At 42.3% G+C, this 13743-nt stretch overlaps 1 long non-coding RNA gene across 3 annotated transcripts in view; it reads right to left on the minus strand.

Moving 5' to 3' along the window:
* The window catches only part of LOC110840632 (uncharacterized), a 63525-nt gene that overhangs the window by 3744 nt on the left and 46038 nt on the right, over positions 1-13743 (minus strand). Inside the window, exons 1-2 of one of the 3 annotated variants that reach the window (XR_015537811.1) lie at positions 3997-4476; positions 371-477 (exon numbers count right to left, since the gene is read on the minus strand). The exons of 1 other annotated variant lie outside the window; for it this stretch is intronic. This is a non-coding gene — a long non-coding RNA (uncharacterized LOC110840632). Of the gene's footprint in view, positions 1-370; positions 478-3996; positions 4477-13743 lie in introns of those variants that run through there. One more of the 3 variants, XR_002546942.2, reaches the window with a different exon arrangement.

A 13743-nucleotide genomic window follows, 5' to 3' on the forward strand; every position in this document is an offset into this window, starting at 1 on the left:
ATGACTATAAATACCTTTCTAATTGCTTAAGAGAGAGAGTGTGTGGATTGCAGTGATTATTAGCAATGCTCTCAACGCCTCCCGAGGGGAAGAACGCTTTCTGAAACGTTCAGTGAACAAATTGCATAGGGATACGAGTCTTACTGCCCATAAAAGGTTTAATTACGTTAACGGCGCAAGCTGGAGTTGAGAAAACGGAAGCGAATTTGCTATTCGTATTTGTAGGTTAAGCTGACAGGTTACTTGTTGATCGATTTGTACATAGGTTTACTAAGTATATAACTTTATACAGCGATGCAATTTTGGATGATTGTGAATACTGAAGCTGCAAAGTACTTAAAAAGAGGCAGTCGTGAACCTTGTAACTTACTGTAGAACTGTGGAAAACCACAAAACATTTATTGGGAATTTGAACCCGGGACATCCCGAATGCGAAGTGCCATCCGTTGTGCCAGATCGCAGTACGTCAGTAGAGATCTGAAAGAAACGCGAGACTTTCGTTAGTTCATCTGAAACTTAAGCAGGATATTAACCTCATGTTACAACAAGATTCCAGAATCCAACTGTAATGGTTCATCAGTTATTGTCATGGAATTTTTTAATTAGAGATAACCGCTTTATTCACGCAGACAAATGATTCACGTTTGTATTGTGATCCAATCTAGTGCTTTTCTCTTGCTCAAGACTGCATGTGGAAGTCATTAGCATCACGAGCATGGAGAAACATGCTTCTACATATCGATATTGGTATTCTGGGTCGTCAACATTTCGGAGTATCATACTGCCTCCATCTTCAGGGCTGGAGTGAGATTGTTGGGAGGACGAGGCTATGGGTAATTGGCCAATCAGTGCCAAGGATGTGGAAATTATGGGCATTGCCAATAGGCAGGCCCCATGCAGGGAATCGGAGACACGGGAGAGGTGAAAAGTGACCTTTTAAGAAGACAAAACGGAGGACAGAAACAAGGAAAGTCAGTCCGAAAAGTTCATATGCACTTGCAAGTTCACACGACGTAAAAACCCAGAATACCAACAGCGACATATTCACCGCCGTGAGAACCGAAAATCTCGTGTATATTTACATGTTGCTTAGACCCTGGACGTTGCAGTATTGTTTGAAAACTCCTTTATGTTAAGGCAAGTTGGTCTATTGATTGTATTAATATATATAAAGTGTAAATTAATAAACATTTCCACTTTTGCATATTCCTCTGCAACCTAAGTGTGTTTCATCTCAAATTGGCGTAACTTGGTCAAGAACGGTGGATTGTAAACCAGTTATACAAACTGAGACATTGAAATTGTTTGTACAGAAATTATTTGCTTTCAAGTCTTTTCAAAGGAAGAAAATAAGACCTAGGAACAAGGGTGTCAAAAACATGTAATCGAGTTTCGTCCTAGATGTGAAGTTATTCCATAACAGCGTGCGTAGCGCAGATTTCTCACAGGGCCTCAGGCCTCAGGCCTGAGTCCTGGGCAGGAGTTCGTCTCCTGGCACCTCAAGTAGACAGACAAGTCATTACGCGCAGAGACCAAGAGATGATTCGGTGATACGATGTCGCGTCGAATGGCTTGTGGTCGGGCGGTTATGAAAAATGGCCGCGGAGTGGTATGGGAAAAGGAACTGTTTCCTTTACGTGGGTATAACTCAGCATTCGCCTGAGGTGACAGAAAATCAGCGACAAAATCTCAGTCTTCATACCAGGTCCCGTTGATAAATCTCTATCAGACGACACAGCGCTACAGCCCAGAAGACTGCCATCTTCAGTTGTTTGTTCATGGTGAAACGTTTATCTATATTTTCGTAAGTACGACAGTTATTTATTTATTTACATGATATAACAGTTAACTTTAAATTGTCCTTGTGGCGCACAACCACGCGATGAAAACTTAGAGGGGGCGTAGTGGCGAAGATCCACGAATTCTATACGTCGGCCCTGAGGCAAGTGGTCAGTTTCATGGTCCTTGATGCTCGTTTATTGCAGACGCAAATCAGTTGCTTGGAAACTAATAAACAGCAGAGACCTAGAGAGGATGGTTTTCCTCCGAGAGGGCAAAGCCCCGCACTAGGCAAGCGACTTTAAGGAGCTATGACTGATTCTGTTCAGATATCAATAATTTTTGTCGTCTGTTGCTGTTATTCTTGAAGCGTCGTTACAACTTATGCAAACAGTTTGTAAGCCAAATACGCAATAGACGGTGAAGTGGAAAATGTTTGCTCAAACGCGATTAAAAGTGCCAAAGTCATACTGAAGGCGGGTTTCGAATATATAACCTCGAAAATCAAGAGCACCAACGTGTGAGAGACCTTGGTTTACTTCTGAATAATACAGACAGCCTTCCTACTTCTTCGAAGGAAAATCATAAATATCCTCAGTGTGTAACTTGTTCTTGTAATCACATAGAAACTACACCATTGACAGATGATTATGACTTTGTAATTGTTGCGATGGGGTGAGACTATTTGATGATTTCTGTCTTCTGGGTTGTTGCACTGTGTAGTCTGGTAGATTTCCACCAACGTTTCAGAGGTCATACTGCCTCCGTCATCAGGGCGATCGCATCGACCGGACTACACAGCGCAACAAGCCAGAAGACAGAAATCTTCATACTCTGATGACGGAGACAGTATGACCTCTGAAACGTTGGTAAACATCTACCAGACTACACAGCGCAACAACCCAGAAGACAGAAATCTTCATACTCTGATGACGGAGGCAGTATGACCTCTGAAACGTTGGTAAACATCGACCAGACTACACACCGCAACAACCCAGAAGACAGAAATCTTCATACTCTGATGACGGAGGCAGTATGACCTCTGAAACGTTGGTAAACATCGACCAGACTACACACCGCAACAACCCAGAAGACAGAAATCTTCATACTCTGATGACGGAGGCAGTATGACCTCTGAAACGTTGGTAAACATCGACCAGACTACACACCGCAACAACCCAGAAGACAGAAATCTTCATACTCTGATGACGGAGGCAGTATGACCTCTGAAACGTTGGTAAACATCTACCAGACTACACAGCGCAACAACCCAGAAGACAGAAATCTTCATACTCTGATGACGGAGGCAGTATGACCTCTGAAACGTTGGTAAACATCGACCAGACTACACACCGCAACAACCCAGAAGACAGAAATCTTCATACTCTGATGACGGAGGCAGTATGACCTCTGAAACGTTAGTAAACATCTACCAGACTACACAGCGCAACAAGCCAGAAGACAGAAATCTTCATACTCTGATGACGGAGGCAGTATGACCTCTGAAACGTTGGTAAACATCGACCAGACTACACACCGCAACAACCCAGAAGACAGAAATCTTCATACTCTGATGACGGAGGCAGTATGACCTCTGAAACGTTGGTAAACATCGACCAGACTACACACCGCAACAACCCAGAAGACAGAAATCTTCATACTCTGATGACGGAGGCAGTATGACCTCTGAAACGTTAGTAAACATCTACCAGACTACACAGCGCAACAAGCCAGAAGACAGAAATCTTCATACTCTGATGACGGAGGCAGTATGACCTCTGAAACGTTGGTAAACATCGACCAGACTACACACCGCAACAACCCAGAAGACAGAAATCTTCATACTCTGATGACGGAGGCAGTATGACCTCTGAAACGTTAGTAAACATCGACCAGACTACACAGCGCAACAAGCCAGAAGACAGAAATCTTCATACTCTGATGACGGAGGCAGTATGACCTCTGAAACGTTAGTAAACATCTACCAGACTACACAGCGCAACAACCCAGAAGACAGAAATCTTCATACTCTGATGACGGAGGCAGTATGACCTCTGAAACGTTGGTAAACATCGACCAGACTACACACCGCAACAACCCAGAAGACAGAAATCTTCATACTCTGATGACGGAGGCAGTATGACCTCTGAAACGTTAGTAAACATCTACCAGACTACACAGTGCAACAACCCAGAAGACAGAAATCTTCATACTCACCGCTGGGAAAACCTCAAATCTTACGTGAGACTATTTGTCTGTGGCTCTGGGTTTCCAACGAACCCTTTGTCCATCCCCCAGATGATGTAGGCCTATGAGTCAATGTGGACAAGCAGAAGAATGATTCTGAACAGCGCAGCTAACATCACGCGTTCCCAACAAACGTTGGCGTACTTCCCAAAAAGCTGCCAACATCCGCTGGTTCGTTACGCGCGGACGATCTGATACGATCTTCCTATTACGTCCTAATTTTTTTGCGTTTCACGCAGAGAACGCCTGAAAACTCAAACCTCGTTTGATCTCGCGTTTCTCGCACAAAACATCAGACAACTTGCATACAGAAACTAACCTATGCTCCGATACAAGGAATAGAACAGAAAACAGATCAGTGATTTTAGACGAATACCGTTGTGCTCTGAGAATGGGGACTGTAAATACATAAATGTGAACCAATTCACAAATCAGGCGGCTAGACCAGCGTTTCTCAACCTATGACACGCGAGCCAATGTTGAGTGGTACGCGAACTAAGTAAGAAAATCAAAATATAACATTAACATAAATAAGTTTTCCCTGAACGCATTTGGTTAGGGGTACAATTAATGTGTTAAATTATAATTAGTGCTAAGCCAGCGAAAAAGGGTGAGAACCCCTGGGCTAGAAGCTTGACACTGTTCGCGAGCTGTTTGCTGGTGTGTACGTACCTTTGTATCCTCCAACAGTACTCTGGAATATAAAACCGGACCACACTTGTCAATCCGTGTTGGCAGTTACTTGCTGAGATTTATCTTATGATCCATCTAAAACCTAGGTCATATTCTTGAGCGCGGAATTAGCGTAATACCCGATAGGACATGCTTGGCAATGCAGAGTTAAGATATGCAAGTATCCAATTAGAAACGGATCTCGTCCTTGCCATCACATCGGTCAGGTCCATGTATACTTGGCCTCACTTAACTGAAGTCGACGATTCGACTTATTCCACCTCGTTTACGCCGTGAGTCTGCAAGTTCTGAGACAATAAAACGGTGAATATTCAGTGTTCATGGGAGAAGCGGAAGTCACTGGGGCCACACAAGCCAAGGCAGACTACGTACGTGGAAGATAAAAACTGCAAATAGTTTGGTCGAAACCCCGAAGGGGGAAACAGGGAGAAAAGTTTATTTGGCGACACTTTCAATATCTAGACGTCGGATGAAAGGGTGACAGTGAGTAATGAATTAGAAAGGATGTGGAAGGAAGCGATCGTGGCCTATTTAAAGTACTATCCCGGAATTTTCCTCGAGGGACTGAGCAGAACGACGAAAACGCAGGATAGCCGTCTCCAGGCCTAAATCTGAACCTCGGACCTCCCGAATACGAGAATGCGCTGATATCCAGAGTAAACTTTCTCTCAAAGCATTGTTGCTTCGTACTGACTGGATACCGGTGGAGCATTTCCTGGGAATTAAGGCGGCCGGAGCGTAAACCTAACTCCTTGCTTCTACCCAGTGTCGCGGTCACGAACTCGTTGAATTTTATTCACACCCAGTGTCTTACCTCTTGTGTGGCGTAATGCTCAGTCTCGTGGATAATCTGACTTGCTGTCGACTTTTCTCAGTCTCTTTTGGGAACGACTGGAAATTGAAATACAATTCTCCATTTCTTTTTATGTTTCCTTCTTTGTTAATTTGAATAATTGTCTTTTGTGTGGAATATTCAACATTCAGAGCGCAAAAATGTCCATATTCCTTTGAAAAAGCCTGTGCTTATTTGTTTGTTGTTTGTTGTTTTCAGGTAAACACAGAAGCGATTTAATTATGATGTAGCAATCGCATTAACTGTAAAATTCCCATGTTAAGTTATCTGTTAGATAACATGTAGGCAGGAATGCTAGGTAGATGCTAGTTTAACGGTGTTCTTGTAGTAGATGATGATAATTCAGCATGAGAGATAATAGTCTTCACTCCCTGATCATTAAGCCATCTCGTGGACTCGTTTGCATCACAGTGTATATAACGCGTGTTTATGTTCGTCTAAAAAACAAGACTGGCAAGGTTTACTTTAGTCTGGAGGACATGTGCATTTGAAATGTGTTTTTTGCCCAACTTCATTGTTGACATAGTTAATGGATAATAACTATATTATACTAGTCATGAGTTATGTTTCCACTTGTACCTCTTTACATATAGACATAAACAAGTCTGAAGTGAATGTTATTCTTCGTACTCTGATCTACATTTATTTAGACTTGTGAAGACCGGTATGTGTTACTTCAACAACCTTAAATGCAGGCCATCTAATACCAAATTTCGTAGAATTCTGGGACGAAACACGCGGTCGAATAGGCACAAAATTCCTATCATGCACTTCGTGAAAGGAACTCGTACAAACTAACGACAAGCTGAAGATTTATGTCTTCTGGGTTGTTGCGCTGTGTAGTCTGGTAGATGTTAACCAACGATTCAGAGGTCATACTGCCTCCGTCATCAGAGTATGAAGATTTCTGTCTTCTGGGTTGTTGCGCTGTGTAGTCTGGTCGATGTTAACCAACGTTTCAGAGGTCATACTGCCTCCGTCATCAGAGTATGAAGATTTCTGTCTTCTGGGTTGTTGCGCTGTGTAGTCTGGTCGATGTTTACCAATGTTTCAGAGGTCATACTGCCTCCATCATCAGGGCGATGAGTATGAAGATTTCTGTCTCCTGGGTTGTTGCGCTGTGTAGTCTGGTCGATGTTTACCAACGTTTCAGAGGTCATACTGCCTCCGTCATCAGAGTATGAAGATTTCTGTCTTCTGGGTTGTTGCGCTGTGTAGTCTGGTCGATGTTTACCTCCGTCATTAGGGAACACAAAATGGCAATTATCAGAGAAGTGATTCTAAGGATTGCGTTAATATGTCACATTCAATTCAAAACAGAGTCTGATATCATTCTAAATAATAATTCATATGTCATATGTGCCAAAAATTTGTCGACGATTTCGCTCTCTCGATGCCCACACACATTACGAAAAAAGTAGGAGGTACGTCTACACCACGTCGTCCCACGATTTGGTCCCTTTCACTACACTACGTATGAGATGCTTTCAAAGGCATGAAAACGTCTCGACGTTTATCATTAGTCTTTTACTAGGGCGTACGGAGATGTATAATATTAAAATGCGTTCTAAATGAAAGGTCGTGAAGATATAAACTGGATTAAGATAGCGTTGAGTGGTATGCTTTAATATGTTAGTGATAAAGCTTTTTGTTACTTAGTAGAAGATAACTAGAAGTCAATTGAAGAACTTGCAGTCTATAAATGCATACAAAATGTTAGTTGGAACCCCTGAAGGAATGAGACCATTTGGAAGACCTAGACGTGAATGGCAGGATATTGTTGAAATGATTTTTTGAAGAAATATTTGTCGCCTGGGTTCAACTGCCTCAAGACAGGATCCAGTGGCGGGGGTTTTTTGAACACGACAATGAACGTCGGTGAAGCTGAGTGACTGTCAGCTTCTCAAGAAGAATTGTGTACCAAAGAGTTAAGTCAAGCCTACTTAAGTAGGCGATGTGTGTCATGCGAGACCAACCTCATTTGTACAAGACAGGTGTTAACTGATCGTGAGGTGATCGACATGGGAAGGTGGTGATGAAACATGACACACTCCAGCAGCCATGACCTGGGCTGAACTTGCGGCCGAGGTAGCACCTGTGCTCAGGGTCAAAAAGATGAACACAGAGTTGAGTCACATCACGAACATGGAGGTGGGTGGAGGCAAGATTAAATAAACACGTCGGGCGGTCTCTATGAAAGTTTAAATCACGTCGTCTCTACGCAGAAGCTGCAGCTGAAGTTCAAATGGCCGAAGGCTTTTAGGATCTTGACATGTGCTCGCCGGACTCTCCCTTTGTACTGGCGACAGAATTAGGCCTACGATAGGTTTGTCTGGAGAATTAATTAGGTCTATCTGTTGTCAAAAATATGTGTTCGTCTTAAACAGTTTCGTTTTGATTGACTAGGCATATCTTCATCAGAAACAATAACTGGGAAGTGAAAGAGAGGATGAATTAATTTTCATCTTCTGCTCTGTGAAGTGCTGGTAGACAGACAGGAGTCAATTAAAATTTATGTGATAACTCATAGCGTAGTTCAGTAAAAGGTTCTACTTGAAGATGGACAGCCATCTGGGATATTGCTGCTTGTAGTCCCGTAGAAGTAGACCGACGTTTCTGAGGTGCTTATTGCTTCCATTATCAGCTCGGCCTCGCTCTACGCCATAGACCGTAACTCCCAGCGTCTCGTTTGATTTCGTCTTAAGCATCATGATACAAAACACCATTCCCTGGAGGTGATGAAGTCGTCTCGGCTGTAATCTTCCAGTTGTTAGTAGGCGTATTATGCAGAGGCAACTCCCACATTCGAGTTATTTATATTTTGTTTTGCATAGCTCGTTCTTCTGGAAATGTCACCTGCTGCGGAAAATGTGCGTATTAACGTGACCCTTAGCGCGTTATTGTGCAGGGGGTGGTCTGTCAACGTGACAGTTCAGCCACGTTTTGCAGATCTGCAGTACATTGATAAATGCTGTCGTTGTGAATAAAATTATCCGTATTTTAAGTAATTCTCGAAACACTTTTGCAGCAGTGCCCATCATGAAAAGCTGACAGTAGCTGTCTAGCCAAGAAATTTTCTTCTCGCAGGTTTTATAAAAATCAATAAATTTCCAGACTTCTTGAGCTTTTGAAGAAGGGCCACGCTATGAAACGTTGCGGTCTGGTTGTGAGGATACCATAAAGCTGTCAACTTTGATGGCTGACAAATTTTGCAAGCTTGCATCAGCCTACTTCATGAACGCAGAATTAAAATCCTTTCTAAACTTTGGCGTTTTTCGCAATTCTATACGAATTTTCAAATGTCCTAAGAACACATTTTGATGTACTAAACATCTTGAACTAAATGGAACAGGTTCAGTATCTAAATTATTTAGCATTGGCAGCAGTGTGAAACAAAATTTCACATTCATACAAACTTTTCTATTTTAAGATTTATGATTCTAGAAGAATATTTTCCGAAAATTGAAGATCGTGTGTTTTTCACCTCGAAAGTTCGCTTGTCTGCAAGGATCTACAGTATTTGAAACCAGTATCTTCCTGAATGAGATTTCATCTTCCCCCTGATGATAGTGTCATCAAGCATCTCTGAAACGTCGGTAAGCTTCTACCAGACTACACGGCACAACAACCAAGAAGACAAACATCTGCAGTACCGTTTTCTCCTTTGAAGCTAAAAGTAAAATTCTGTTTACTTCATTTTCATGGCCACCAGCCATGTGTGATTGAACGTCGTATTTAGAGGAGAACTGCGCTATTTTAAGCAAGTTTTCATAAAGCCTTCGAACTTGTCATGGCCACGTCTGTTGTTTAGTCTCGAGAGGATGAACGATCGATTCACAGTTGTACGGAATCTATCCCAAATTTTGGCCACACATTTCACTGAGAACAACGTACATCTTTTCGGGAGTCTACAACGAATATTCACAGGTCAGGACGGTGGTCCTAATGTTTTCCTGAAACATGGCATGAATCCGTACCGGTCCGAAGCCTGTGAAACATTTGTAACGTTCTTATTGATCCTCCGCCCAACCCCCAGTCTGGAGGACGACCCATTGTCGGCTGTCCGCGACTGGTTTTTCAGTGTACTACCAGCTACCCTCCACGTCTGGTAGACGTCTCCTCCATTTGCGATCTGAGGACGATTGGTAACAGGTCCTAACGGCGTTGAGTACGAAGATGGCTGCTTGTGTTATATAGCGCCGTATAAAGCGTAACGTTACATTTGACAGTCATTACAATGCTAATATAACAACATTTAATGCAAACTGTTTCCATTCCAGGTGGATGGGAATTTAATTATGTACATGTTTCAGCCATTGTTTCAGTTCACACAATGAAAACAATTGCATGGGGACTCGATTTCGTCTGCATCACAAATTCATAATTGGCGTTTGTTGAAAGCCATTGTCAGACCTTCGGAGCAAATACTGTACGTCAACAGAATGTTTTGCGCTGCGTAATCTTCGCATTGTTAGAGCGTTTTACGATGGCTACACGAATGTATAACAACATTTAGGTGCTACGTCTTATGTTTCCACGAACCAACCAGCTTTACATTAGAGCTACATATGTCAACACCAACAACACCAAAGGCCAACAATAAGACTTTTCTCTGGGCCATTTTCTTTTCATATGCCCACCATCGTAACTGAGCTTTATTCAAAGTCATTTGGGAAATAGGCTATCTTGATTGAGAAGTTTCATAGTTTTCCTCATTCTCTCCAGGCGACTGCTGGGATCGTTACATCAAAAACTCTGAGGTTGAGAAATATCATTCAACAACGCAAGAGTCAATCCGTCATTCAAGAACGCGATACAAAGTTTAAGGGAGACACTGGCGTGGGATGATATATGGCCTCACTAACATTCTTATCTTCAGGTATATGAACTCAGAGGTTCTATTTTAATGGTCCACAGTATTCCCACCTTTCTCTTGTAATTGTTTTTTTTGCATCTGTTGTTTATTCAACGGCGCTGTCAACAGCTCCGGTTATATAGCATCGAATGATAGAATAATTAGTAGTAAATTAATTATATAGAATGTGCAAGGAAGCGAGTGTGAGGTAAACCACATTACGTCAGTGGGATTTCAGGTTCTCATCGCCCTGATAGAGGCAGTAAGCACCTCCGAATCATCAGTCAATTTCTATGATACTAAATGGGCCAGTATTCCAGAAGAGTCATCTTCAGTTTTTCAGCGATCATCCACCAAAGAAAAAGATTTCATTTTGAGCGTATTGCATGGGAGTCCCGTAACACAAGTACTACAACACTTGCTGACAAAGAAACGACCATATTGACGTCGACTTGAATCGAAATTTACACTATTCGACTTTCAGTTTGTATGTTAAATTAAATGGTAATTTCACTACAGCGGGTTGGGTCTGTTTATACAAGTTCAGATTTGGGGCTTTGTTTTGTAAACACCGCCCCTGATTCTGGCAGGTTTACACGGTCATGTGTTTTATATTCAAAACCAAGTTCGTGACCGGAATATGACAAAACCCGCTGAATTATCTCCGAGGCAACGGATTTAATTAACATCTGGATTATCCGCTGACATGAATCCCGAAGAAAGATTTTCAGTCTGTGTGTTTTGTTCTTTACAACGACTTACTGTTTTATTGAGAAGGCTGAGATGCACGGGACATGTAATAAACTTGTGAGAAACAAGAAATGTATAATAAATTTTGATCGGCAAACTTAAAAATATCATAGGTATAGTATCACAATTTGTATTAGAGACAGTGTGTGAAGGCGTGGTCTTTGTGGGGAATCTTCTAGAGCAGTGGTATTCAACCTGGGGTACGCGTACCCCCGGGGGTACGCGAAGACATCTTAAGGGGTACGTGAAATTTAAAAAAGAAAGAAAGATAAACACTGAATAATTAGTAATGTAATTTATTTAATTTATTTTAGATGTAGATTATATACTATGTGTAACTTGAATTATACACCAACAACTTTGGGGGTACAAAGTTGAAGGGAAATTATATCTGGGGGTACGCGAACAAGAAAGGTTGAATACTACTGTTCCAGAGAACAGGCTACATGGCAAACCTACACGTAAATTGAAGGATAATGTCAAAATTGAAATCAGGGAAGTAGAGTGCAAATGTATTTAGAAGCCGAAATGGACTGGCTGAGTGGGTCTTTCGGGTTCCTCGAAGTCAGGGAATATCTTGAGCGGCTAAGCTAATATGATCTTTGGAAAACGACCTTGCACCACGTGCCACATGACAAGAAGTCCAGAGGCCAGTCAGCACCGCGACCTTGTAGTTGTTGGTACATCAGCACCTAGGAAATGTGGGTAGACTCCTTTATATTTGCGGTTTGAATCTAAGGTGAGCACGAAAATACTCGTTTGTGGACTCTGTTCGTGAATGCAGGAGCTGGTATTTGGGTTCGTTTGATTGGTGTCAATTTAAACATGTAATACAACTTCTTTTCATGAGTCCTTGAACGGAAAGTTTAACAAACCATTTCGTGACATTGGGCGACACTAAATGTTGAAGGCACGACTCTGGAAAATAATAATTTCCTTTTCACGAGGAAGAAAACCATAAGTCAGTATATTGACTGCTTACGGGCTGGATGATCGGACTTCGATACCCAGTAGCAGTACGAATTTTATTTTTTTTCTTTCATGTCCAGAACGACTCTGGGACTCACCCAACCTCCTTCAGTGGGTACAGGAAACTCTATCCTCAGGAGTAAGCGGCCGAGGCGTGAAGCTAACTGATCACCACAATATATTGCTTAGATTAAGAATGAGTGGAGCTATGCCTCCACTCTCTCACATGTCTTCAAGAAGTGCATATTAACCAAATACAATGACAACATTACGAAAGGAATGCGAACCATGACATTAAAAACTCAATGCAAAAGAGTTATAAAGCACGAAGCGTGAGGAGTGTAGAGGCAATGCTCCAAGCAATCTAGGTCTGAGTGATCACGAACAAGTCACTTTGCCCGAAGGGAAGACCCCCCCCCCCCCCGGATCCCAATCGATAAGCGACTGGGTGGTCCCCAAAGCCATTTTGGACTCGGAAATAAAACGCCCAAATGCCCCCATCGGGAATATAACCCATGTCTGGCCAAAGCCGTTCACACTACGGACTGAGACATCACGGTGTCTCAGTTCGAAGTGCATCGATGTTGACGCTGGGTTTTTCGTTCTTTAGCATCTAAGGAATTGGTGGTGTAATGTCTTAAAATAGACCACGGTTGCTTAAAGCCATATCCTTCTGAAATGGTCACGCGCAGACTCCCATCATTTCGACGCCATGCAACACAGCCTCTGCATGTGATACAATGTCGTCAAAGAAGCTAAAAGGGAAGGAACTATACGAATGAAAGGCATTCTAGATGACTATTCAGTCACTGGTGTAATATTGTTGTCGAAATTAGTTTAAACTCTGTTACGAAGGAGAAAGTCCCCTGGCGTTTATTACATACTTCCTCAAACTCTGATTCTTTGTCCCCGTCACGGCCTCTTGGAATTTGTACAATTGCAAGTCACAGTATGTAGTAACAGTCTAATCTGTGTTTAGTTTCTTCTCCGCTTGTTTTCTTTGCTAATTAGACCTGCGTTCTCTGTCCATTACTAGCAACCTGAGCCTCTTCGGTCGCACTCAAGACGGTAATGCGTCTAATATTGCGGGCATTTGAACATTTCATTACAGGCGCCAATTCGTTTTGGATGCAGACTTTGGCCACAGTTACTGCTCATGCCATATCACTTAAAGTATTTAGGTACAAACCTGGTTTTGGACAAGTTAGGAAACATACGCATGAGGTAACAATTCTGTCGCATTTGCTCTGCTATTGCCTCCATACTCTCACTTCGGGAACGCTCTGATTTGTCTGTGTGGCGTCGGTGTGCTTTAACTAACATAAGTAGGTCGTTCAGTATCCATCCAAGTATCGGATCGGATAGTATTCTCGGTCCACTTTAACCATAAGGCAGTTGGATGCTGGAGATGAAATGTTCTCCGTACGATAAGGCATCAAACTCATTTCCCATCATCGAGGCACGCAATTTCTTTAGATTGTGTCCGTCCGTCCTTCCGAATGTTTCAGCTCCGAAATTACTAAACCTAATTCACTCAAGTTAGCTGTTGGAGTTTATATTGAAAGATGTCGAGCAGATGTTAATGCAACAAATAAAT

The sequence above is a fragment of the Zootermopsis nevadensis genome, unplaced genomic scaffold (genome assembly GCF_977971745.1).
Source record: "Zootermopsis nevadensis isolate Lab colony 2312 unplaced genomic scaffold, Znev_1.0 Znev_ptg000030l, whole genome shotgun sequence".
Lineage (NCBI taxonomy): Eukaryota > Metazoa > Arthropoda > Insecta > Blattodea > Termopsidae > Zootermopsis > Zootermopsis nevadensis.